General features: G+C 40.9%; 1 long non-coding RNA gene across 1 annotated transcript; it reads right to left on the bottom strand.

The window, feature by feature from the left end:
* Nucleotides 1–1,764: 1,764 nt before the first annotated feature.
* Nucleotides 1,765–18,771, bottom strand: LOC122460918. Its single transcript, XR_006282534.1, has 3 exons — nt 18,684–18,771; nt 16,869–16,953; nt 1,765–2,341 (listed from the first exon to the last, which is right to left on the bottom strand). It is a non-coding gene; the product is annotated as an uncharacterized LOC122460918 (long non-coding RNA).
* Between the last annotated feature and the right edge of the window lie 6,680 nt (nt 18,772–25,451).

A 25,451-nucleotide genomic window follows, 5' to 3' on the forward strand; every position in this document is an offset into this window, starting at 1 on the left:
TGGTGTGGGGATAAGACCAGTTACCAACACAGAAAGATCTCCCATTGGATTGGCAGGGTGATGGCCTGACCCGGCAGCCCACACCTAAAGAGAGAGCAGTGGAAGGAGGAGTGACTAGCTGATGTCCCCTTAGGGTGCCCAGGAAAGGTTTCACAAAAAGAAAAGGAGTACTTGTGGCACCTTAGAGATGCATCCGATGAAGTGAGATGTAGCTCATGAAAGCTTATGCTCAAATAAATGTGTTAGTCTCTAAGGTGCCACAAGTACTCCTTTTCTTTTTGTGAATACAGACTAACACGTCTGCTATTCTGAAACCAGGAAAGGTTTGGAATTCCAAGGGCCCTTATCTCAGAGGACAGTAACATTGAACAGGGATTCCCAGGGGAAAGGAAGTATGCCAGTGGGGAGGTAGCAGGAATTAAATGAGAACAATAGGCACTATATTAATGGTACAATAATACATTTTGGATTGGATGTCAATTTCAGATCCAGGCCGCTATTGGAATTTAGTTAAAAACTCAAACCTTTAATTTTAAGCCTGGTAGCATATGGATCCAGACACTGCTAGATTAGCTCATCTCTGCAAGTTTTTTTTTTTAGCATTTCTACTGTACTCATCCCAAATACTACAATGTGTATTGAATTGGTGCTGCTGCATTCTTGTTTGTCATACATTAAATACCATGGCATGGCAGGACCATTCCATATGGTATATAACCAATACAACCACTGAGTCAGAGCAACTGTTTAAAGCTATAAGAAAAGGAGTACTTGTGGCACCTTAGAGACTAACAAATTTATTAGAGCATAAGCTTTCGTGAGCTACAGCTCACTTCATCGGATGCATTACGATGCCTCCGATGAAGTGAGCTGTAGCTCACGAAAGCTTATGCTCTAATAAATTTGTTAGTCTCTAAGGTGCCACAAGTACTCCTTTTCTTTTTGCGAATACAGACTAACACGGCTGCTACTCTGAAACCTGTTTAAAGCTATGTTTTAGAGAACTGTTTTATGCCTGTCATATTAATCATAGAGCAAACGAAATTACTCACTTAGAAAAACTCTTCCACATTCAGAAACATTTTGCACAATGCTTAATGCCCAAATATTTTATGGATAATCATCAGGTAGGTTACTCTTGACAATGTATGTAGCAGATAGAACTATTACCATTGCATTTGGAAAGCCCAAATTCTACTGAAGCATTCAATACATCTCATGTTCGTAGGCCAATAAGACCATGAAATCACAAAGCAATTCCATTTCACTAATGCTAATGCTTTGAACCTCCAGCCACAGAAAGAACAGTTTGGTCCTTTCCTCAGCTGCTTCTTCCCTAGACACTCCTAGCTTGAATATCTGAAATGTAACATTATTTAGCTACCTGCAGGAAAACAGTGCTCTTGCTCATTACTCTGCTGTGATTTTCTAGTTACGATGACAAATACCGAATGACTATGTGGATATACAGCACAGCATCCAGCTTCTGTAAGCCTATCACAGACTTCCCATGTATAATAAAGCTATTTGCCGCAGAGGGAAACTGACCTGTCAAACAGTTTTATCTAGACTCCTCGCACTGATGATGGCAGTGTAAACACTTTCCCTCTGTCCAATTTTTAACCGCACTTGCTGAACTCAGCTGTTCTAACCACAGAGCCACTTTGTTTTATTGCTGTCATAAAATATATTCAGTGGGTTTGGGTAGAAAAACAGAAAATGAAATATGACACGCCCCAGTCAAGAGGAGTTGGAAAGGAAAGAGGTGTGCATGAATATATCTCAGCAGCAGTTACATTACATTGGACTAACTAATAAAATAAGACATTGACCAAGATATAAAACAAAACACTTTAATACAGCATGCTTTACTTGTCCCTCAACCCAGGTTAAAGAACACAGCAGTGCCCTTTGACATAATTTATTAATACAATCACACCAGTCCAGTTATTTTCCTTAAAATGCACAAATCTTTAACTTATCTCAAGGGGTTACTTGAAACTTGTGATGGGAATTAAGTATTAATTGGAGAAAAGAATCTTACTGTAAGCTTCACCATGGTGTGGCCTCTATGAAGCAAGAAACAACCTAGACATTTTCCAGAACTAAAGTGCTCCCATTGTATAGGACTTTTGTTCATTGAATTCCATTGATTCTTCCCTGTCACATCTGATAATGGCTCTTATTCCAATGAAAGAAAACTGTCATGGCTAAATGTACCTTGCCCACTTAAAGAAAGTATAAGCTATTAACAGGCTTGTTATCTTCAAGACGTTTTTAACTGAAATTGTTCCCTGTCCACTCTTCAGCATAAGCAGCGATGAAAACTTTTCAACAGATGCTGGAAAAAAAAATAAATAAAATTGCTGTGGCTTCAGACCATCTGCACAGATTAAACATTCATCAGATAAAGGAACTTTTCTGCATTTGAGACAAAGGAAAGTTTTCTTTCTCTACATCTAAAAACATTACATTTACCAAGATACCATTTCATTCCCAGCTGTTTTCATCATATCTTGTCTGCCAGAGAGTCATTTGAAAGCCATTGCTAATTTATTATTTTTTTTAACAAACCCCTCTAGATGAAATCAATGTGATGACACTAGTTTACAAAAAAAAAAAAAAAAAAAAAAGAATCGTTTGATAGAATTTCCTGCCTGCTTTTCCAGAACTGCCTTCTCTCAAGTGGCGAGGGTGGGAAGGTTCAATAGCTGACTAACCCCATCTTTCAGTGGTCAGAAAGGGCTCAAGGAACTATGACCAGATTTCTATAGGATTCTCATGTCACATTACACAATATATTATGAGCAGACACGTGGTAACTTTTATTTTGACACCTCTCACAAGCATTAACTGGGGCTTTGCCACATGTTCTATGTAAGGGACAGCACATAGTTGTGCTGCTTCAGGAACAGACCTGGAACCAAACTGTCACTCAAAAAATGAGAAGTGGGAAGTGGAGCTTGAGGCATCCAGATCTGCAGCTCCAGCACACTAACTTGCAGTAAGAAAAGTGAGTTGTTTAAAGGGACAGGTTTCAGAGTAGCAGCCGTGTTAGTCTGTATTCGCAAAAAGAAAAGGAGTACGTGTGGCACCTTAGAGACTAACAAATTTATTTGAGCATAAGATGAAGTGAGCTTATGCTCAAATAAATTTGTTAGTCTCTAAAGTGCCACAAGTACTCCTTTTCTTTTTTTAAAGGGACAGTGACAGATTCATCTTACAAAGAGATGTCCGTTTGAATGAGTTAATTGACTAGAGGTAAATCAAACCAAGATTACCTTGACAGCATCCTTTCAGAAAGGAATACACATTGGGGACTGCCCAGAGGCAAAGACGTTAAGAAAACCTGTGGGCTGGGGCAGGAATTCATAAGCAAAGTGGGAGAGTTCATTTCAGGGTGTGAAGGCAGAGTTTTTGAGTCATTTAATAGGATAACTCCTCAGAGAAGAAATCAACCACTGAGTTTTCCGAGTGTATCCCAAGTGCTTCATCTTAAGTACAGAGAGTGAATTTCAAGGGCTTACCTTCTCAACAGGTGCCTAACAAATGCCTGCTTCAAATACAGCATCTTGGAGGTATGGCATCTACTCAAGAGACTCTTGATGGGAATGACACCCTCAGACTCAACTCTTGTCTGAGTTCAACTGACTAATTTGATCCAGCCCCAGAAGCTTGTTTCATAATTTATACTTGATTCACTGATCTGCAGTGTATGCTAGTAATGCAGTGTGGGGAGCCCTGGATTGGCTTCAGAAATCAGGCATGCACTGCAATATCAGCCACTACCCTGACATTTTTAACTGAGTGGTTTCACCTTGCTTTGAAGACACTCAGGGTCAATTCCAGCTCTGTTGAAGTCAATGGAAAAACTTAAATGGGAGTTGGATTGGCCCATAAGCACCTCTTCATTTGGTAGATTTATACCTGCTGAATGCCCCAAGATCTTTGAGTTCTTAAGGCTTTCAGCTTCTCATAGCCTGAGGAGTTGAGTTATGTGAAAAGCACCACAGTTTACTCATGAAATACTAAGGAAAAACTAATCCACCTCACTGGTGCGTTAAAAATATGCACAGTTACCACAGTGGCATTCATAAGATGCTTGGCTTTTTGCTATTGAAGTGTGTTATACGGTACATTATGATTAACTATTACACAAGCAGTGTCATAAAAATAATTAGAGGTAAAGAAAGGAGAATTTTCTATAATAAAGGTGTAACTGGGGATAAATTCTTTGACAATCAAAACTGCATTGCTCAGAAAATAAAAGCCATCCGAGCATAGCAATTTGCTTCAATAAGTGTTAGCTGTGTGCAGTAACATCTGAACAGGAAACAACATCAGATGGATCCTGTTTATATGGTGGTTTATCTCATGAAAATGGCTTGGCCCTAACATCTGACCCTTCTCTGAGAAATCTGGCTTTTTCCTTTTTTCCTAAAAGAAACCAACCCTATTCTGGAAGATTCAAAGTGGGAGTATCACAGAGTGCTGGGTTGTATTTCTTTTAAAAAACACTGCTGGATATTTTTAAAGAGGGAATGCAGTGTGGTTAAACTGATTCCTCCTGATTTAAACCATCTAACTAATGAGCACTTGCAGGAAGTATAATCACAACCATTAAACATTTGCATGTTGTTACTGGCCAAAACATAAACCCTGTTTGGAAGCACTGGACAAGTGCTTCCCATTTATATTAGGAAGTGCTCATTCAAGGTGAGGAATGACAGTCCTGCTGAACTCTTCCACATCCAGACAGTTACTGTGCTCTCCTCAAGTTTATTCATAGTGCAAAAATACCACAGAGTTATGCTCTATATTATTGCCCTGTCACTGCAAATGCAAACAGGCTTCACTGATCTGGAGTGTCCATGGTGCTTGTCCAACACTCTCTCAGAAGTGAAAGTACATAATTAATCTTTCCTTCTTTAAGGGAGGAGGATAGAGGAAAGGGATGCAGTCACCCTAACTACAAGACCGCTCAAGCTGGAGAGCAAGATTTAATAGGCTACAATACACATACTTCTTCCAAACATATTTACAGAGGATTAACAACCGCGGCATACAAATGTATTGATTATGTGGTTATTAATGTTAAATGTGGCCTTAATGGTCAATTGTTGTTTTACTGATGATGATCATGGTAGTAATTCAAACCAAAAGAGAAAGAGAGCTCTGTTATCACAGTTGGTTTTGAGCAAACCTGCAAAACAATTTTGTCCCTGCCTCCAAAGCAACCCCAATTCATAGCAATCACTGTTACACCACCCGCACAATGCCAATCTCAGGATTTTGGGAAGAGAAGATTTTTCTGTGAGATACACCACAGAATTAATGTAGACTCATTTATACAGGAAATATTTAAGTTCCCCCTGGTTTCCTGCTGCAGGATGGGAGCCTGGCTGCTTCTTAAAACAACTGGTTTATGAGCTGAGGTAATACTCCCAAGAAAAAGGGCTAGAAACTTAGGGCCTACTTCAAAGTCCATTGAAGTCCATGGAAAACCTCCCATTGATTTCAATGGGCTTTAGGGTCAGGCGCTTAGTATTTATAAAACAAAAGTGGAGATTCACCTTTACATTCTCAGGACTCTTTTATGAGGCTGCACGATTCATGGGATCCATAGGCCAGCTCTGGTTACGGTAATTATCTCTATAGAACAACCTGTCCCAAGTCTGTAGACCTTGCAGCTCAGCAGAAGAATCCTGGAGTGAATCTGGTCCAATACCTCTAATGGCTGTTTCCAAGGCAGTGATTATCCTTGTGGGTAAAGCAGGCTTGAGTTCAAATCCTGGCATCATTTTTATATAATTTCCAGTAACCTGTCTCTACTGAGGTGAGTCTAAGGCTACAAAAACTGAAGTGATATTTGATCCACTACCATCAGCTTGCCGAAAAATATTAAAATAAAAATTGTGCAACCATACAAGAAACTATTAGAGTCCTCTCTCCTCCCCAGTGCAGACCTATCTTTGATTGAATTATGAATCATAGGAGGACGGGGGAATGGTTGGAAGAGCAATCCCAGAAGATCAATTAAATTCTCTTGTGACAGACCCTCAACGAGCACTATGACAGGAGACAAGCATTTGAAGTACTTTGAAATGGCCTTGGCTATTGTGATGAATTAGGGTCTGTTTCTGTTAAGCTCCTGTGAGGTTCTAAGTACCTTAGCTCCTGCTTGAAATCAATGTGAGCGGAAGGCACAATATCTGCCCCAAATGGTTCAGAGTAGAACCCCTTGCAATGAATATTCTTTATCAGTTCTTCTGACAGGTCTACGCTGTCAAACAAAAATGACTTGAGGATGGAAAGAGTGATGGGAAGAAGGCCGTGCTCAGTTTGCAAAGAAACTGAAGACTTTAGGCGTTTACATTTCTTTTTAAAGAAAGCAGTGTTTGCTTAAGTGTTACTGTCGTTGAATGGGGATAAGTCCCAAACCTTAAACAGATCTTTCTGTGATCCACTAAATGACTGCAGCACTTTAGGAATCAGAATGTTGTTGACACAGACCATGTTTCAACTTCTTTCCCAGGGGCTGGATAACCTGCAAACTCATGACACTGGATATAAATACAGCTATACCCTAGCTACAATATTTTTGACCTTGCTTGTTGATCTTGCCTATTAGGCAGTAACAACAACACAGTCTTTACTCAACAAGCAGAGCACTGCATAAAATGTTTATCTTTATTTTAACAACCTTGGGCCACTGAATGAGGAGGCAGGGGAAACAAAATAAATCTGTCACAAAAATGCACGCAAAGTGGTTTTTTTATTCATGCTCAACTAGCATTGAAAAAAGGGCTTATGAACTGTTACCTTCAGCAATGTTAGTACACCTCTTTCTGTTTGTGCAAATGGATCTCCTTAGGCATCTGAGCATTGACAATGAGCCAAAAATCATTTGCTTCAGATTCTTTCTGACAGGGCTCATTGTCCTGATAATGGCAGAGTGTGATAATAAAACTTTACCTTTTCACCTTAGGAGTAACTTCCTTATTGCAAGGAGTGTTGTGTTTTGAATGGCAGATTTATGAACAAAAAGGGATGCCAGGGCTTAGTTCCAAAAATGTCCCCCTAACATACACATTTGTCTCTTGCAAATACGACCTTGGAAGTTTGTAAAGTGCTGCACAGAAATGGTGCCAGCAGCAGCATGGCCAGCCCACTTACAGCCTTGGGAGCTCCACAGGTGCCAGTTCATTTGTGGGGTTGGAAGAATGACTCTTGGGTGGGAGAGATGTGGCAAGATATGGAGCAGCTGAACAGGGGATTGGATAAAAGGCAGCTTTGCCACAAGCCCATCAACACGTGTGCTTCTTAGCAGACAAACAGACATTCTGCCTGCTTGCACCTGAACCCAGCAGGGCCCCACTAGAGAGAGCAAAGAGCACGTGGGATTCTGGTGATCTCCCTGCCACACAAGGGGCAGGGATACCAGGGAAAAGGGGAAGGAGCCTGTCCTTTGAGGTAGCTGTGAAAGAGTTTATCTTCATTTGTTAAATGCAATAATGCTAAGAAGAAAGGCTGATGGGGACAGTTCCATAGAAGGGAAAGGCAAACAAACACATAAATGAAATAATACAAACAATACACAGTGAGCACAGGGGCACTTTTTCTAGGAAGGGAAGGGATGTTAAAGGAGCACCAAGTTGCCTGTGCTGTTAGTCTATGGAACCACATTATGTTATCCATGGTCTCCTTTTCCTTCCTATGGCTCATGACATTTGCTTGTTGCTTTTTCTCTTTAACTAGACAGCAGGCTCTTTGGAGAGGGGCTGGCATCTTCCCGAGAATGTGTGCAGCTCCTAGCACAGTGGGCCCCCAATCCTGATGGAGGCAGGGGGGAGAGGAGAGCCTTTGGGAAGTACATGAAAGCAATAATTTATTGTTATTGCTGATTTACTAGGTTACTTACTGTGCTTATGCTAAATGCCTGGGGTGGCTGTTGCTTTGCATATGCTCCCTCTGCAACAGGTGCACTACTGCCTACTGCCACTTAGCAATGAAATTACATAGATCTGCTAGCAGAAGGACTGATCCTGTAAAGGCTAACTCACATAAATAGACCTTGCCCCATTGATGTCAATGGCACTATTTACACGAGTAGGGGCTACTTGTGGAGTAAGGTTTTGCAGAACTGGCTCCCAATCCACAGGCCTGACTTCTTACACCACACATGAGACGTTCAAAGACAGACTTCCAATCAGTCAGTCATCTTTATTCAATGGCATCTCATGCACCATCACCATTAGGTGGCACTACAGAGTAATACACATCATTGCATCCTCTCAGAATGTAATTTCCTCCCAGTTTATAAAAATGCATTATTGTGATCTCTGCTTTAGCTACATTGGTAATAGGCACCTTAGAAATACTTGAAGACATTCGGAAGTACAGAAAAATAATTATACATGCATAACATATGCACACAGTTAAACACGTGTCAGTTAATGCTAATAAAAACTCCCCGACCCAAACCACCACTCTGGCAAGTCTGTGTAAATGATAAGCCTTCCAACATCCCCTGTACTTCAACAAATAAACATTCCAATCTTGAATTCACTGCAGTTCTTAAAAAAATTATTGTTTGCCAGAAGTACATATCCCTCCTTAATTAATAAATCTTTCCATATATCCTAACTTCTGCTTAAAATAGACTAGAACAGTTTTGAATACAACAGAACTCAGGGGATTAGGAGGTGGGATCAGACGTAAGCCACCTGTCAGACAGGATCAGAATTTAAGGATTCCCCCCCACCACCCCTTTTCCTTGGATTTAACTAGTCACTTAAAAAAAATTTCATATGCTGTAATGTTCCCTGTATAGTCTTGTTTTTGAGCATGTATACAAAGAAAGGTGGCCTCATGGCTTAACAGCACATTTTCAGAGTTATTATCTTCCCTCTTAGCTCCAGCCAATAATGAGTATGGTCCATACTCAACTACAGTTCATTTTTTTCCGCAGTGATTTATTTATATGGGGAAGCCAGAGAAATCCTGTCCCCCTCTAATTTCCCCTTCTATACATTTTCTGGGGTTGACATTTCTTTTGCTAAATGTATGGTACTATAGACTTCTGTATGCACACTCCCCTCCTCTCAGTCTGTGGCTCTGAATTAATGTGTGGCTTTCCCCATCTATGGAGTTCAGACAGCACTCCTAGTTAGTGAGATGATCCTTGGCCTATTGAGCTTTGAAGGCTAGATTGTGACTTGGACTACATATCAGTGCAGGGTGGGTACCCACTGCTAAGGTCTGGGCGAATTAGGAACAAACAGGATAAGCGACTACAATAGCAGTATGTAACTGTCTGTGATATGTAACCTATTGATGAAACAACCCTCTGTACCAGATAAATGGAAGGTAGTTAATGTACTGGCAATTTTTAAAAAGGGCTCCAGAGGTGATCCTGGAAATTACAGGCTGGTAAACCTAATTTCAGTACCAGGCAAATTGGTAGAAACCGTGGTAAACAACAGACTTATCAGACATACAGGAACAGGATTTGTTAGGGAAAAGTCAACAGGGCTTTTGTAAAGGGAAGTTATGCCTCACCAATCTATTAGAATTCTTTGAGGGTGTGAACAAGCACGTGGATAAGGGTGATCCAGTCAATAAAGTATACTTGGATTTTCAGTTTTAAAGTGTACTTGGATTTGACAAGGTCCCTCATCAACAGCTCTTAAGGAAAATAAATATCCATAGGATAAGAGAGAAGGTGCTCTCATGAATCAGTAACTGGTTAAAAGATAAGAAACTAAGCATAAGAATAAATAGTCAATTTACACAATAGAGAGAGGTAAAAAGCAGGGATCCCCCAAGGATCTATCAACATATTCATTAATGATCTTGAAAAGGGAGTGAACAGTGAAACAGCAAAGTTTGCAGTTGATACAAAATTATTCAAAATAGTTAAGTCCAAAGCTGACAGTGAAGAGTTACAAAGGGATCTCACAAAACTGACTGACTGGGCAACAAAATGGCAGATGAAATTCAATGGGGATAAGTGCAAAGTAACGCACATTGGAAAAATAATCCTAACTACACATGCAAAATGATGGGGTCTAAATTAGCTATTACTGCTCAAGAAAAAGATCTTGGAGTCATTTTGATAGTTCTCTAAAAACTTCAGTTTAATGCAAAACAGCAGTCAAAAAGGCTAACAGAATATTAGGCATTATTAGGAAAAGGATAGAAACTAAGACATCAAATTTCATAATGCTACTATATAAATCCCTGGCACACCCACACCTTGAATACTGTCTCTAGTTCTGGTTGCCCCATCTCAAAAATGATTCAGTAGAATCTGGAAAAGATTCAGAGAAGGGTAACAAAGATGATCAAAGGTATGGAATGGCTTCTAGACAAGAAGAAACTAAAGAGATTAGGGCTCTTCATCTTAGAAAAAAGACGATTAAGGGGGGACAGGATAGAGGTCTATAAAATCATGAATGGTGTGGAAAAAGTGAATAAAGAAGTGTTATTTACCCTGTCCTACAATACAAAAACCAGGGGTCAGATGAAATTAATAGACAGCAGGTTTAATACAAACAAGAGGAAGTACTTTTTCCACAGACTGCACAATTAACCCGTGGAACTCATTGCCACAGGATTCTGTGAAGGCCAAATATATATCTGGGTTCAAAAACAAATTAGATAAGCTCAGGGAGGGCAGGACCATCAATGATGATTAGCCAAGACTGTCAGGGATGTGACCCCATGCTGGGGGCAACCCTAAACCTCTGAGTGTCAGAAGCTGGGAGGAAAAGACAGACGTGGATCACTCAAGAATTGCCCTGTTCTGTACACTTGCCCTGAAGCTCTGATGCTGGTCACTGGTGGAGACAGAATACGGGCTAGATGGACCATTGGACTGACCCAGTATGATTGTTCTTATGTTCTTAAGCACCTGCTTATCTCAACAGCACAGCCCCAGGGGCATCATTTGCTGTGGGACTAGAGAGGCAGTTGTCCCCGTTGTAAAAATTGGGCCTACAAATTTACTCTAATTGTGAGCTCACATGTAAAAAGTAGGTACAAGTTCATAATATGTCACCATAACCTATAACAGCTAATGCTCCTGGGGAAAGGTATGAAAGATAGACAGACTGAATTAGTCCAAACAACAAGGCCTCCAGGTAAAACTCAAGGGCAGCATTAAGATCATACCTGGCAAACAAGAGAAGTGTGGAACCAGAAATCAGTGAACTAAAATTGGTGTGTCAGAAACTAGGCCTAATTAGTGGACAAAATAATGAGGCGATGGGCTATCATGTCCACCATTTCCTTTGTGGGCTTTAAAGAAAGAGACTTTGAGGAGAAAAATTGGCTACTGGAGTGAGTTTCGCTATCCTGGCTGCCACCCTCACCATCTCCTGGGACCCTGGACCTTCTTCATCCTACTCCTGAGAGCTGTCCTGACCAGACCAGCCAGGGAAAGAGATCCAGACGATATTGCCACCTCTACTGAATCCCAACCACCACTGGGTATGTGACTTTTTCACGCCTGCCACACCCTCCTTCTGTGTCCGCCATCTTATTTCTTCTCTCTCCTACCCTCTCCTTTTTTCTTCTGTTTAAAAGAGTCAGGCTTAGTTGGCCAAGACTGCATATTTTGCAACACTACTGTAAGCCTGTGACCAGAAAGAGTCAGCTAAAAGCACTGCCTTACATAGCCTGGTCCTGGTATGAGTTTACCAGGTCTCGGAGTGGCTGATAAGAATGTGTGCTCTGCCTGTGTTTTTCCAGCAGTGAGACTGCAAGTGAGAGAAGCTGCATTTTCTATCTTTGTGGTTTCTGTGAGTGTTTGTCTTATTTTATCTGCTCAGGAAATGGGATCAGACTTTAACAACAGCAACGACAACAGCTCCAACCCATCTCAACTCACTTCTCTCTTCCCCAAAAAGACAGTTATTAGCATCTTTAATATCACCTAAGAGACTGTCAAACAGGGTATTTTCCACCTAAAACCTCTCTCCAGCTAAAGGGAGCAAGGGATTTTTCTGTATCTTTAATAAAAGGTTGAAAGGATTTTCAATGGTGTTTGCGCCATGGTACTAAGCAAGCTGAGGCCTCTGTACACCAAACCTCAAACCTGGTTTAACATTGTTTAACCTTGGAGAGTGACTGAGTTATGTTAACACCTTTGGCCCATTTATTCCAACTAAATTAATAAAACACTCCTCAATGTTAGTCTGCACCCCCTGCCCCTGATTTTCTAAATGCTCCATTATGTCTTCCACTCTTTGCCCCACATTTGGACACGGTTATTAAGAAAGCAAACTTTGCCACCCAGGGAAGGAAGCATTTACCCCCATTAAGTTCATGAGCTGTGATGTGTTTTGTTTCTTTAGAGGAGCAAGTGAACATTATTATTTCTCCGAGTGTTCCAGGAGAGAGGGGGACACTTCATGGTGGATGGTTTTGGGGAAATTCAGGACTGGGAGTGTGGTGGGATCACCTCTGAATAAGGTAACTGGGTGAGAGACTAGAATGGGGCTGTCATTTTGTAGGCAGGCTGCTGGGATCAGAGCGCTGAATTGGGGCTGCATAGCACACAAACACTCAAGGAACTGCATGCTTGTTTGCTTGCTGTTGGTGTCCAGGCTGCGAGTCATAGCCACAGAGCAGTTAAAGCACCCAGGGTTACCAGGCAGGTGATGACAATTCCTCACTGGTCTGGATTTCACCCCAGAGTGTGACTTTCCCTCTTTAGTAAAACTTGCCACATCTCTGATTTCAGTTAGTGCTGTCGTGACTGAACAGCCTTATGCATGATTGGATACTGCAGCAAGACTGTTAAACACATCTTGGAGCATGTCTCGAGGGTGTGAATTCCAAGACAACCAGGCCTAAATTCTGGTTACCGATTGGCAATGTACATTATAATAGTTTGTTTTCAAAACATTTCTAGTAATATCAGGATGAAAAATCTTGAAGAGTTAATTTTTTTTGGGAAAGACAATTTGCTCTAGAGTATAGTCCCTATAATTTTCTTAAACTACAAACTAATCTGAGACATAACAATAACCAAAAGCCATAGTTCAACTTGTTGCTCATTGTTATTGCTATTAAACTGCTGTTATTGACTGTATAAACCTACAATGTTTTGGACCCTATCTTCTTTTGTAGTGTGCAATGCTCCAAACAGCTGTTAAATAGAACAAAAGCATAATCCATCAGCATCAGTCTGAATAACTATAAACATCCCATTTCCTTGAAGACAAACGTGGCATAGAATATGACCTGGAGTTGCCTAAATTTAACATCGGAATGATATAGTTCCTATATTTTAAAAAAAGCAGCATTGAAAAGTTTGAATTTTATCCAAACTTCAAAGCTGGCATTTGACACAGCTGTGTTGTTTTCTGGCTTGGTGGATACCAAATGTGGAAGATTTAAAATTTGTATTTCTTGCATTGATGCTGGTTAAATAATCACCCCCAGGTTATGCATGTATTCTGATGCTGGAGGCTCAGAAAGATGAGAATCTCTGCTATTCATAGACTGATTCCTGCTAGCAGATTTAAGGCCCAGTTCCTGGGGAGTTAACAGAAGAGTTAGCTGGTTTTATTTAATATTTATATTGTTATATCACTGGGAGGCCTTGAACAAGATCAGGGACCCAACGTACAAGATGCTGTGCAAATACAGCCTGTCTAGAAGAGCACTCCATAACTACAGATGCAAAAGTAGCATTAAAATCCTTCAAAAGAGGAAGATAGAAAGCCCTGCAATGGCTAGCTGGAAAACCTAACTTCAATCCTCAATAAAATGAGGGAACAGGCAGAAAAATCAGTGATGATCTAAAGCAGGGGCTCCCCAACTTTTTCACTGCCTGGATCACATCTTAATAGAGTGTCTCTTGGACAACTTCTTTTTCCATTGACAGTTGAGTAACGTCCTGCGGCAGCTACAATTGTTTGTGTGGCAAAATAACAAGACTATTTAAAAAGTAATTGCTCAGTTTAAAAGGGTGAGACTATGCAGTTTTGGCCCACTACAGAGGAAGAGCTACAATAGATGGCACCACCCCAGGGGAGGTATGTTGCCCTCCAGAAGCCAGAATGCTTCCTAGAACCCCCAGGTATACACAGGCTGCACAGCCACTACTAAAACCTCTCCCTTCAGCATGCCAGTCCCATATTTCAAGGATCACTGTGGACAAGAGATGCCTGTATGTGGCCCGGCCTTCTCCCTGCCTCTAAGGTACCGTACACTCACCATGGCTCAGGGACTGCAATGTTGCTTGGCCTTTATAAGGGAAAGGATCCTTCTGTCCTATCTTCAGGTTCACCTACACGAAGTTCAGGAGGAATTAGACCCTAGATGATTTAATTACATGTACTTAATTAAATAAAAAATTAATGTACTGTTCTGAAGATTGACAAGAAAGGTGCCATTTAGGAAAAGAAAATAAACAAGTGATTGGCATGAGGTTTTTAGGATGGCCCCATTGAATTCCTTCTCCTGCCCCCTCCATATAATACAAGTCCTTGCTAGTGTTCTTTTGGCACTTTGAAAGTGACAAACTCTGGAGGGAGGGGAAGATCAGAGAAGTCTGGTTGTAGGAAACAAAACTGCTTTCTCTGATTGGATTAAAGACTTTTAAACCTGAACCTAACCAAAAAAATGTTTTTCCTTTTCGAAAAGCCAGGCTATTTAGAGCACATTCATATTTCTGTGACTCTCAGTTTCAAACAGTAATGGATGGCCGCAAATCATTCCATTCAAGGACAACCAAGAAGGTGGATTGGGATCAGATGTGACGAGACCTGGACTCTAATGCTGATCCCCTTATGTTTTTCCATACTCCATTCACTTTCAGTCTGCACTACTTCCTTGTTTTAGATCAAGGGAAACAGCAACAAGAAAAAACAAAAGTAAAATATCCATGGGGTGTACATGTCTCATTTGTAACTGGCTACAGGAATTCTGAGAGCAAAATGGCTGCTATCTCTAGACAGGACTTGAAAAAACTACTCCCCCAGAAATTTTCCCCAGGCAAGTGGGCTAATACAAGCAAAGGAGCCATTGGTCCCTCGTGATAGGTGCTGCAGCACCGTTGCAAAAGAGAAGCAGAGAAACAATGGCACAGGTGCCTTTTACAGGAGGGCAGGCAGGAACCCTTGCTGCTTGTCCCTGAAAACAGATACATGTGGAGAAGAGCTGCTAATACAGACAGTTTCCTACACATCCTGCAGCCCTGTAGCCCCAGAAGAGTCCAGTATTTGTTTATTTATGGGAGGTAGGAAGACCAGAATTAGTTATTGGGAATGATGGAGCCAGTCATTAGTTAAATACAGTGGTGGAGGATCAAAAGTCCAGTTTTGACTAGTGAGGGCAGACGGAGAGTCATGTATCTAACTTGAAACAAATGCAAAATAATACATCTGGGAAATAATATTTAGCTCATGCTTGAGCTAAAAGATTATCTCCATTAGAGGTCATTAGTCATTACATTTCATAGCTTCATAGAATTTAAGGCCAGAAGAAACCATCAGATCATCTAGTCTGACCTCGTTTGTATCACAGGCCATTAGTTTTCACCCATACACTCCTATATTAAGCCCAAAGACTTTAGTTAGACTAATGCATTTCAGTTCTCAGGAGACTAAACTGTGTCACAGGGAGAGACCAAAATGCCACCAACATCCATGGCCCCTGGAGTGGCAGGGAATTGATTAGGTGAGAGATCTCCAGATGTTCATTGAAATGCTCTCCAAGCCATTAGTCACTGATGGGTAAGACCATCAAGTATTTTCTCCAGGCCTGTTTTGCCTATAGAAATGAATGCACAAACAAAAATGCTGCTCTGGCACAATGTATACTTTGCATCTACTCCATCTGTACACTGCTCCATCGTATGACTACTTAGCTAAATCATATTTCCCTACAAGAGTTTCAGATCATGAAGTGGATGGCAAATATACATAATCCATCCCTTCTGGGACATGAACCTTGGATCCAGTTGAGTGCTAAAAGGAGTAGCACTGACTGATACTACCTGTGGCAGTACAGATACCCATCCAAGAGACATCATATCTGATATACAATGAAATAATGTCATTTTAAAACTGGGACTACAGGAGTTTTAATTTATCTAATCATTTGGGCCAGTGCAGTAAATCACCCCAAAAGAAGAAAAATTATCAATCAGTGGACTTTATTCTAATCCAGTGACATGCAAAATGTTTATATGCCTTTACCTAACATCAAGTCAGGCTTGAAGAGTCCCATTCTAACGTGATGTGCTATGTGAGTGGTAATTTGAAAAATATGGCCACATGTTCCGAAAAAAGGTCCGCTTACATTAAATATATAATGGCATCTTGTGCCAGCAGAACCAACCTGCAAAACCTTATTCCAATTTACTGAAATGGAGAAATAACATTGTATATGCATAATAATACCCGTCTAAACTGACAACACTGGATGTACACCCTAAAAATGAAAGGAGTCAAAAGAGTCTCACCCAAGAAGGAGATATGGAGGAGTGATGGAAAGGGCAGCAGGGATGGAGAAAGCTGAATCTCTGACTCTGGGAGAGCTTCCATGTCAGAGAAGAAATGACTTACCTTCTGAGTTGCTAGGAAACAGAGCTAGGAAAAACACAGGAGCTGGAGAGTGAAAGTTAACTGGCACTACAACACTGCCTAATGAGTGAGACTGTTGCCAGTCTTTAGACTAGATACATATCTAGACACATACTATTGATTTTTCTCTCAGCTTTCTTAGTGGCATTGCTTACTTTAAGATACTTTTGGAATTAGGCAGTTATTGTGCAGTTACTGTGGGCTATTCTTGAAAACAAGAAAAATAAATGTCTGACCTCTGGCTAGAGGTGGAGGGGGAGGATTTACCTGATCTGCACTCTTGTTCACAAGTGTACAACAGGAGGGTGTCCAGTCCCAAAGGTGCTTCCAGATGCTGAGAGTCTGGGACAGCCTGGTTATTGAGGGGGATGGCAGGAATTCAGGTTACAGATATCTTCTAATAGACATCTAGCTGGTGAAGGGCAAGGCCATCCCAACCTTTTCAGCTAGAAGTCTGTAGTTTATCAATATGCTGGTTGTTAGACAATAGAAATGTAGATTGTGAAACTAAAAGGAAGGCTAAAATAAAGCACACTATAGTGACTATATTCTGCTCTCGAGTTGGAATAGACTCAATGATTTACTGAGTCTGTTCCATTTTTAATGACTCTGGTCTGGTGAGAAGAGTAAGCAGCAGGTCATGCCAGAATAAATTGGATTAAAAATCCCAATGCATCTCCTTATTTCCTTTCTAACACTGATCCTTTACCATTAGGATTTAAATCTGACTGTAAATGAGTTAAATAGAACATTCATAATACCTTGTAAATCAATTTGTCTCCCGAATCTCTAAATAATCATATTTGTATTTATATAATATGGCACTTTACAGGTTTGTTAGGACTCAGGAGTTCCTGACTTCCAAACCTATGCTCATTTCCCTAGACTTACTGCCTCATCAAATAATGGGAAATACTAACCTTTACATAAATGTTCAAACTATTTAATTGCAATGCTACTGTCATGCACCTGATTGGCCAAGTTTTCAGACAGGCACATGTAAAATTGTATGCATATTTAATGCATACAGTTTAAGCATGCAGATATCCCAGTGAGCATGTGCAAATCTGGTTTTCTACACACGCATTTATGTCAAAACCCTGACCTGTGCATGCACATAAGAATATTTGGATAGAAGAATTTTGCAAGCATGCACTGCTAAAAATTTGGCTATCAAAATAACCTCTGATAGGTGATTAAATTGTGTTCTAATTCTAGTTGTTTACTGTCAATGGCTATGCACTAGTTTTTCAAATACTGGTATGGTGAGCTGTACTTACTCAAAAACAGAGGTGCATTGCCAACAACACAGTGTGCATCCTGTTTTCAGTACAAAAGAATTAACCAATCTGTTTGTTTATGCAATGATGTTAGCTGGTCTACTGCTGTAATGGGAGTACAAAGATTATGGTTTTAGTCTGCAATGTGTTAAACTTGTTTGTTTTGAGGCTAAATTACCAGACCGTCTTGTTAAATAAAAAGAGAACCATTCTTAATGGGCCCTTTGTAATATGACACTAAAAGTTAGACTTGTTCTTCAAACATATCTTGAAGCAAGGCTAGTTACAAGTGTTACACTTGAAAGGAAGTTTGAAGAGGCCACTGAAAAGAAAGCTAGTCTGACAAAAGAGATTTAATTAAAACTTAAGTTACTATCTAGTGACACCACTTAATGACAAAGCAATGCCCATGCACAATTTCTCTCTCTCTCTCTCTCTCTCTGTCTTAGGAGAAACAACTGCACTTGATTCAGTGTTTGGAATGGAGAACGTATTGTGGCAAATTGCTGGTACGATTATGATGGGTCTCACGCTTCCTCTTCTTGGGGGCGAGGGGGATTTCAGGGCACAGTTTCCTGCCCCTGAACTAGCGTATCTACTGTCCCACTAGTAACCCAGAGAAGGGTAGTGGAGAGGGAGGGACCCAGGCCTGCCCTCTACTCCGGGTCCCAGCCCACGGGCCCTAGGGACAGTGGCAAACCACTTGAACTAGTGCTTCCTTTCCCTGGGCTACTTCCTTCTCCTGCTCTTCAGCTTGTGCAGCTTCCTGCCCTCTCTCTGCACAAGCCAGGTGTCTCTTTACCTAGAGTCTTGGTCTTCTAAGCAGTCATGGCACATCTCCAAACTCTCCTCTACTTCAGCTCTCCCAAACTGCACTCTGTTCCAGCTCCTTCCCCTGGCTGATTGAAGCTGGGGGTTTTTATAAGGTGATTGGCTTCAGGTGCTCTAATTGGCTTCAGGTGCTTTTAATTAATCTATAGAAACCCTTCTTCCCTCTACAGGGAATAAGGCTTCTCCTCATCCTGGGACTTACATATCTCTCCTATATCACTCTCCTGCTGCCTTCTGGCCATGCTGTATCACAGTATATAGTCTTTAATTTCACATTGGCAAGATGACATTTTAGAATTATACGGTTATGGTAAAGTACAGCAGTAATAGAATACCATGGCCATGCTCAAGTACATATAACTAAATGAAAGCAAAGCTCTTCCACCCTTCAAAAATCAGCAGAGGGAACATGCTCTTGAGCCTCCAGTCTATATTTGCTGCTTCACAGGAGCAGATCCTTACTCTTGATTTTGAAAGGGCCCCTTAAACTCAATGGGACTTGTAGTATAAGGGATGATTGTAAGTAAGGGATAGAAGAATCTCTGCTTGAAATTCACGTTTGAGCATGGGCAATAATAAAACGAGCACTAACAAAGCTAGGTGCCAGATTCAGTTGGTGTAAATCAGCACAGTTCCAATGGCCCTAACCTTTAAAAAAACAGTGGAGGGGTTTTGCTTCAAAGAGGACTGAATTCAAAATGGCAGCCCCTCAAGAACCTGTTTGTACTGAGGCAATCGTATGTTAAAGTAACACCATATGAATCCTCATGAAGGGATTCGGGAGGGTTAATGGAGGGAAAAAGTGGAATATATGATCTTCAAAGGAAAAAAGTTGTGCATTTAATATAATGGCTTCACAATGCATAATGTTTAGAAAATGGAATCCAACAGAGTCAGTAGGGTTTTTTTTAATTAGGAGTGTAGAGTTTTATTATTTAAAAGGTTTTATAAAAGTGTTCTAAATAGACCATGGAATTGCTATAGCAAATTTTTTCTGTTGGAAATTACTCAGCCATTTGGTTTTTATTTTTGCAAAAAAAGTACAAGCCTTTTGAACATGCATTTGATATGCTTGTTGATGCATCACAAAAAGGAGATATGCTTTGAATTCTCCTTAAAAACACCATGTAAACACATGGCTTATGTATAATTGGAACAAAATACCATCTCCATATAGAGTGCTTTCACATGTAATTTCCTCTCTGACTACTGCATGTAAACATAGTTATTGTATTTGGGGAAACTCCCAGGCCTTAAGTAGTGCAACTGGGATCAATATCTTAACAAATGCAAATTATATTTAAAATGTCCCTGTTTTGCAACAAGATGCTTGGATGGTAACAGAAAAAGAAACAGTAACAAATGTACTCTCTAATATAGGAAGGTTCAGAGGTATTTGGCTGATGGTTCCACTCCCCACTGTCTTGTGTCACAGAATTTCTCCACGTGTGGCAGATGTATTTTCCAGATTAAAAAAGAGAAAAAGAAAGATTTCTATTCCAAAGAACATAACTTTGGCAAGAGGAGCACAGAACTTAAAGGTCATAAAATACATCAGGCTTTAAAGATGACAGGCATGTGTCAAGGTTCCTTCCCCACTCTGAACTCTAGGTACAAATGTGGGGACCTGCATGAAAGACCCCCTAAGCTTATTCTTACCAGCTTAGGTTAAAACTTCCCCAAGGTACAAACTTTGCTTTGTCCTTGAACAGTACGCTGCCACCACCAAGCATTTTAAACAAAGAACAGGGAAAGAGACCACCTGGAGACATCTTCCCCCAAAATATCCCCCCAAGCCCTACACCCCCTTTCCTGGGGAAGGCTTGATAATAATCCTCACCAATTGGTACAGGTGAACACAGACCCAAACCCTTGGATCTTAAGAACAATGAAAAATCAATCAGGTTCTTAAAAGAAGAATTTTAATTAAAGAAAAGGTAAAAGAATCACCTCTGTAAAATCAGGATGGTAAATACCTTACAGGGTAATCAGATTCAAAACATAGAGAATCCCTCTAGGCAAAACCTTAAGTTACAAAAAGACACAAAAACAGGAATATATGACAGCATGTAAGGCAAATTTGATGGAATTCCATTTAATTCATTTTGACTGATCATATACAGCATCTATGAAAGTTTCACTAGGTCAAAGGTTCCCGGGTACAATTAGTGGCATAATTTAGCAGATGCTCTGAAGCAACATGAAAAGTCACCTGGCCATTTTACAGCCTACTCCAAATGGATGGAGTTGAGGTTCAAGCTGAATAAATGCAATGATGCAGAAAACCAGTGCATTATTAATGTAGAAATCTAGTATTGGAGGAACTGGCTCAAGCGTCTAATCTCCATTACCCTCTTCCTTGCAAAGGGCAATTTGGCTTTCTGATGCTCGTCGGATTAGTTGTTCACTGAACGTAAGGGTAATTTCCTTGGTTTGGTAGAGCTTCTTCGGAAATACGACGATGTCATGAGTGACCACCTATGTCAAGTAGTTCGTAAAGAAGCTATGGGCCATTACTGCAGCAAAACAATTCAAATTGCTTGACCTTATGGCAAGGAAGATGTTTGATAACAGATGTGGCTCAGCAAAGCAAAGTACTAGGCTGTAATAATGGACTGCATTCCTAACATTAGTCACAGTGAATATCTGTCATTTACAATAAGATTTGTTGACAACAAGGATGGCTGTATCCAAGTAAAGGCATAGACACCAAGTTTCCAATCTGCTGGGGGGTGCTCCCCCGCAGCTCCCCCCAGCCCCCACTCCACCCCCACTCTGCTTCTTCCCACCCCCACCCAGTCTCTTCCCCACTTCTTCCTGCCCCCACCCTGCCCCTTCTCCGCCCAGTTCCACGCCCTCTCCTGAGCGCACTGTGCCTTTGCTCCTCCCCCCCCGAGCCTCCAGATGCAGCGAAACAGCTGATCTGTGGCAGGTGATAGGCGCTGGGAGGAAGGGGGAGGTGCTGATTGGCAGTGCCCGCCGATGGGCAGGAGGCGCTGAGGGGAGGGGAAGGTTCTGATAGGGGGCTGCCAGTGGGTACTCAGCACCCACCATTTTTTTCTGTGGGTGCTCCAGCCTCAGAGCACCCACAGAGTAGGCACCTATGAGTAAAGGAACACTTTATCATTTCTGGTCTGTCAATGACACTACTGGAAAAGGCCTAACAGATCTATTTACAAATATTTTAAATGAGAATAAAATAAAGCGTCAGGACTGCTGCGGCTACGGTCATGACAATGGTGCGACTAAGAAGGGAAGAAACAGTGGCATCCAGGCAAGGATCCTTGCACTGAATCCAAGAGCTTTCTTCATGCCTTATGGCTGCCATTCCCTCAACCTGGTTGTGTCAGATGCAACATCATCTTCTTTAGATTCAATATCTCTCTTTGGAGTCCTACAAAGGAGATATGTCCTGTTTTCAGCATGAGCTATCAGGTGGAAGATCCTCATGGACAATGTTACAAAACTGACTGTGAAGCTGCTAAGTGACACTTGCTGGGAGAGCTACATTAACAGCGTAAGGCCAGTGAGGTTCCAAGTGACTGAGGTTTACAATGCCCTGATGGAACTGGTGCAGTCAAATAAAGCTGAGGCTGGAATCTGACACGAGGCACAAAGCCTGGCAAACCAGATCACTTACCTCAAATTTCTGCTCTCAATTGTGGTTTGTCTGTTTCAAGTAATCGTTGTAAGCAAGGTGTTACAAATTCAGTCACTGGACATCACGATTGCTCCTACTTTGATGAGAAGCTGCCTTGATTTTGTTGTGGCCTACAGAGAAAGCGGATTTGTATATACCATCACTACAGCCAAAGAAATGGTGGAAAACTTAGGAGTTGAGCCTGTCTTCAAGGAAACTCGTATTCATCAGAAGAAGAGAGTTTGATTACAAGGGCAGAGATGAGGTGATGAGAAGCTTGGAAGAAAAATTCAAGACCGAGTTTTTTTGCTCACTTATTGACACTGCTTGAGTGTCCACTGAAGAAAGTTTTGGACAAATGAAGCACCACAAAAAGATCTGGGTAAGCTGCTTAATAAGCAGCTGGTGGAGAGGAAAACACTCTTGAACAATTGTATTGACCTTCACCGGATGCTGACACATGGGGAATGTTCGGACATCAGTGACAAAGACCTCTGTGTTGAATGAATAAATACAGATTTACAGATCCTAGTGTGCAAATCTATCATCTTATATGACAGGGATAAATACTGCATGCAAATTGTGCATCAAAGTCATGAAATGGGCTACAAATGCAATAAAAATAAGGCATTCAAGAGTTTAACAAATGAAGGTGGGGGGTCACCGAAGATGCTCCTCATCTGGGGCGCCATTTGGTCTAGGGCCGGCTCTGAAAGCAATAGCTATGGTTACATCTACAGAATGGTATCTATTGACCCACTGAGAAAGAAGTTGCACAGTGATGTGATATAAAAAGATAAATTTCATTGAAGGCTTGAAGGAAACAAGCAGTGTAAGCAGTGTAAGGGCAGCATTTTTTAAAGCCCGGAAGAATCCTTGTGTTCAGGTGCTAAGTGAAGGGGATTTCAATAACTCTAAATTCATTCATGTCCTTATAACACAGCAAGGACTCATAGTCCCTATTTGGAAACTATTTGTGCCTGTTTTACATAAAAAGATAAAAGCTGAATATTTGTTGAACCACAAATGATTTAAATAATTTAAAATGTGCACACATACTGCAATGCTGCTTTGACAAAAGCACTCAGGGGGACATCAAAAAATGACAAGCCAGCGTGCAAGCTTAACTCCACCATTTTTTTGTGTGTGTCACAAAAAATAACATACTACCATTCACCAGGTCAAATTCTGCTCCCTCATGTAAGCATAAAATAGGTTTAGAACCAACTAGTAGCTGATGCTGTTCCCCATCAAGTTCCTCACACTGTCTGCACAGAAGGCCTCTTCCACTCTATGTGCTTTACAAGCCTAACTGACCTCTCTTTAACTGGCTGAATTCAAGCAGCTGAGTGAAGGGAGGGACTTGCTGGTAGCCACAAACTCCCTGGTTTCCTTAAACACAGAACTCCTTAAAGCCACCAGCCCTTCCTGACATTTGTCCTAAGAGATACAACAAAGATAAAATTAAAGAAGAAACATGACAAAAAGATTATTTCAGAATGAAAAGAAGCTAATCATCTTGCATACTGTACAGCCAGTGACTTTTTCTGTAGAAATATTCTGATACTTTTCTTTTCCTTTCTGCAACAAGTATCCAGCATGTCTTAGACTATTTCCATTTTCTTATCTTCAATACTTCTTGGAAGACCTTCAAAGAATTTTCAGGTTATTACTTAAACCACTCCCAGGCCCCCCTTTTATTTTAAGCTTGAGGGTCCAGCTCTCATTCAAGCACATAAAATTATCTGAGTGGTTCTGATATTCAATATTCTCTTCTTTTCTTTAATGTAATCTTGTGTAACAACCACATATTTGTGAGGGAATGGGAATTAATATTTTGTTCCTGCGGCTTAATAAACGAATAACCAAGAGAGCCATGTTTTATTTTTGTACGAGTATAAATTGCATGATGGGACTCTCCCATTATTCAGCATTGCTGGGGCTTCCGTAAAATTAGCAGAAAGGCAGATTCTATTGGTTTCTAGAATAACAGTTGTAAAACCCATTAGATTACACAGGAATTTTCAAGGATATAATGTGGTTCTGAACAGGGGAGGGAGGAAGTGAAGGAGAAACCTTTGACCTAGTGAAACTTAGAAATGTAGTGATTTCTAGTGCAATTGTTTTGGAGCTAGAGTCAAAGTGGCATGTGGAAGAATTCTGGTCAATACTGTAATGATCATTTCTGAGTTAGAGCATCCGGCATGTGCTCCATTATCTGCATGATGGCTGATAGTCTTACACTGAAATATCAGAGGACACTTTGCTACCTGCAACACCCCAAATACACTTGCTGCCACAAACCTCCCTTCTGTTGGTGAACCTTCAAGGGAATAGCACAGCCCATAATATGGGCAGCAGTGGTCTGGAAGGGCATGGGATTCCCTAGTTTAGTACATCACCTAAACAGTCTCTACTGGCAAAGTTCCTAGAGGTCCTTGACTGCTACTTAAAGCTCTTTCTCCTAGTAGAAACCCGATAGGAGGACAGGTGGCAGGAACACCACCTGCTCTCTCTTGGCTTGAACCCCACCCCCTTGAGGCTGCAGGGGTATCAGCTGACACAGAGAGGCATAATTTATACCATCCTGTACAGACCTGGTGAGTCTATCTCCTGGTTTAATTCAGTTTGAGGATTTAAATTGTCTTTTAGTATACAGAGTCACCATTCAAAGTTTATAAGCCAAATGTGGAGTAACTCCACTGATCTCACTGGTGACTGGTGTAAATAAGACCAGAAATGGTCCTGTTTCTTTCAGTACACAATAACGACTTCCCAGCTAGCACGATGAATTTGGGATTTCAAATTCTAGAAACATGTACACTATACATACCATAAAGAACCCTCATGGCCAAGTGTGACTAAAAGTGTTAGGCTGCAATTATTTAAGAAGATAAAAAATTATGGTTGCTGGTGAAATAAAATAGTTATGTCAATAAACTGGACTGATTAACAAAAGGCTAAAAATATGGTTTGGTTTAAACTGATAAAAGAAACAAATACTCAGACACCAAGAAAATCAGTAGCTGTTTATCAATTCCCCAGTACATTAGAAATACCTCGATCCTCCCCCCCCAAGTTTCTATTCTCTTTCTACTT

Source organism: Dermochelys coriacea, chromosome 7 (assembly GCF_009764565.3).
Source record: "Dermochelys coriacea isolate rDerCor1 chromosome 7, rDerCor1.pri.v4, whole genome shotgun sequence".
Classification (NCBI taxonomy): Eukaryota; Metazoa; Chordata; order Testudines; family Dermochelyidae; genus Dermochelys; species Dermochelys coriacea.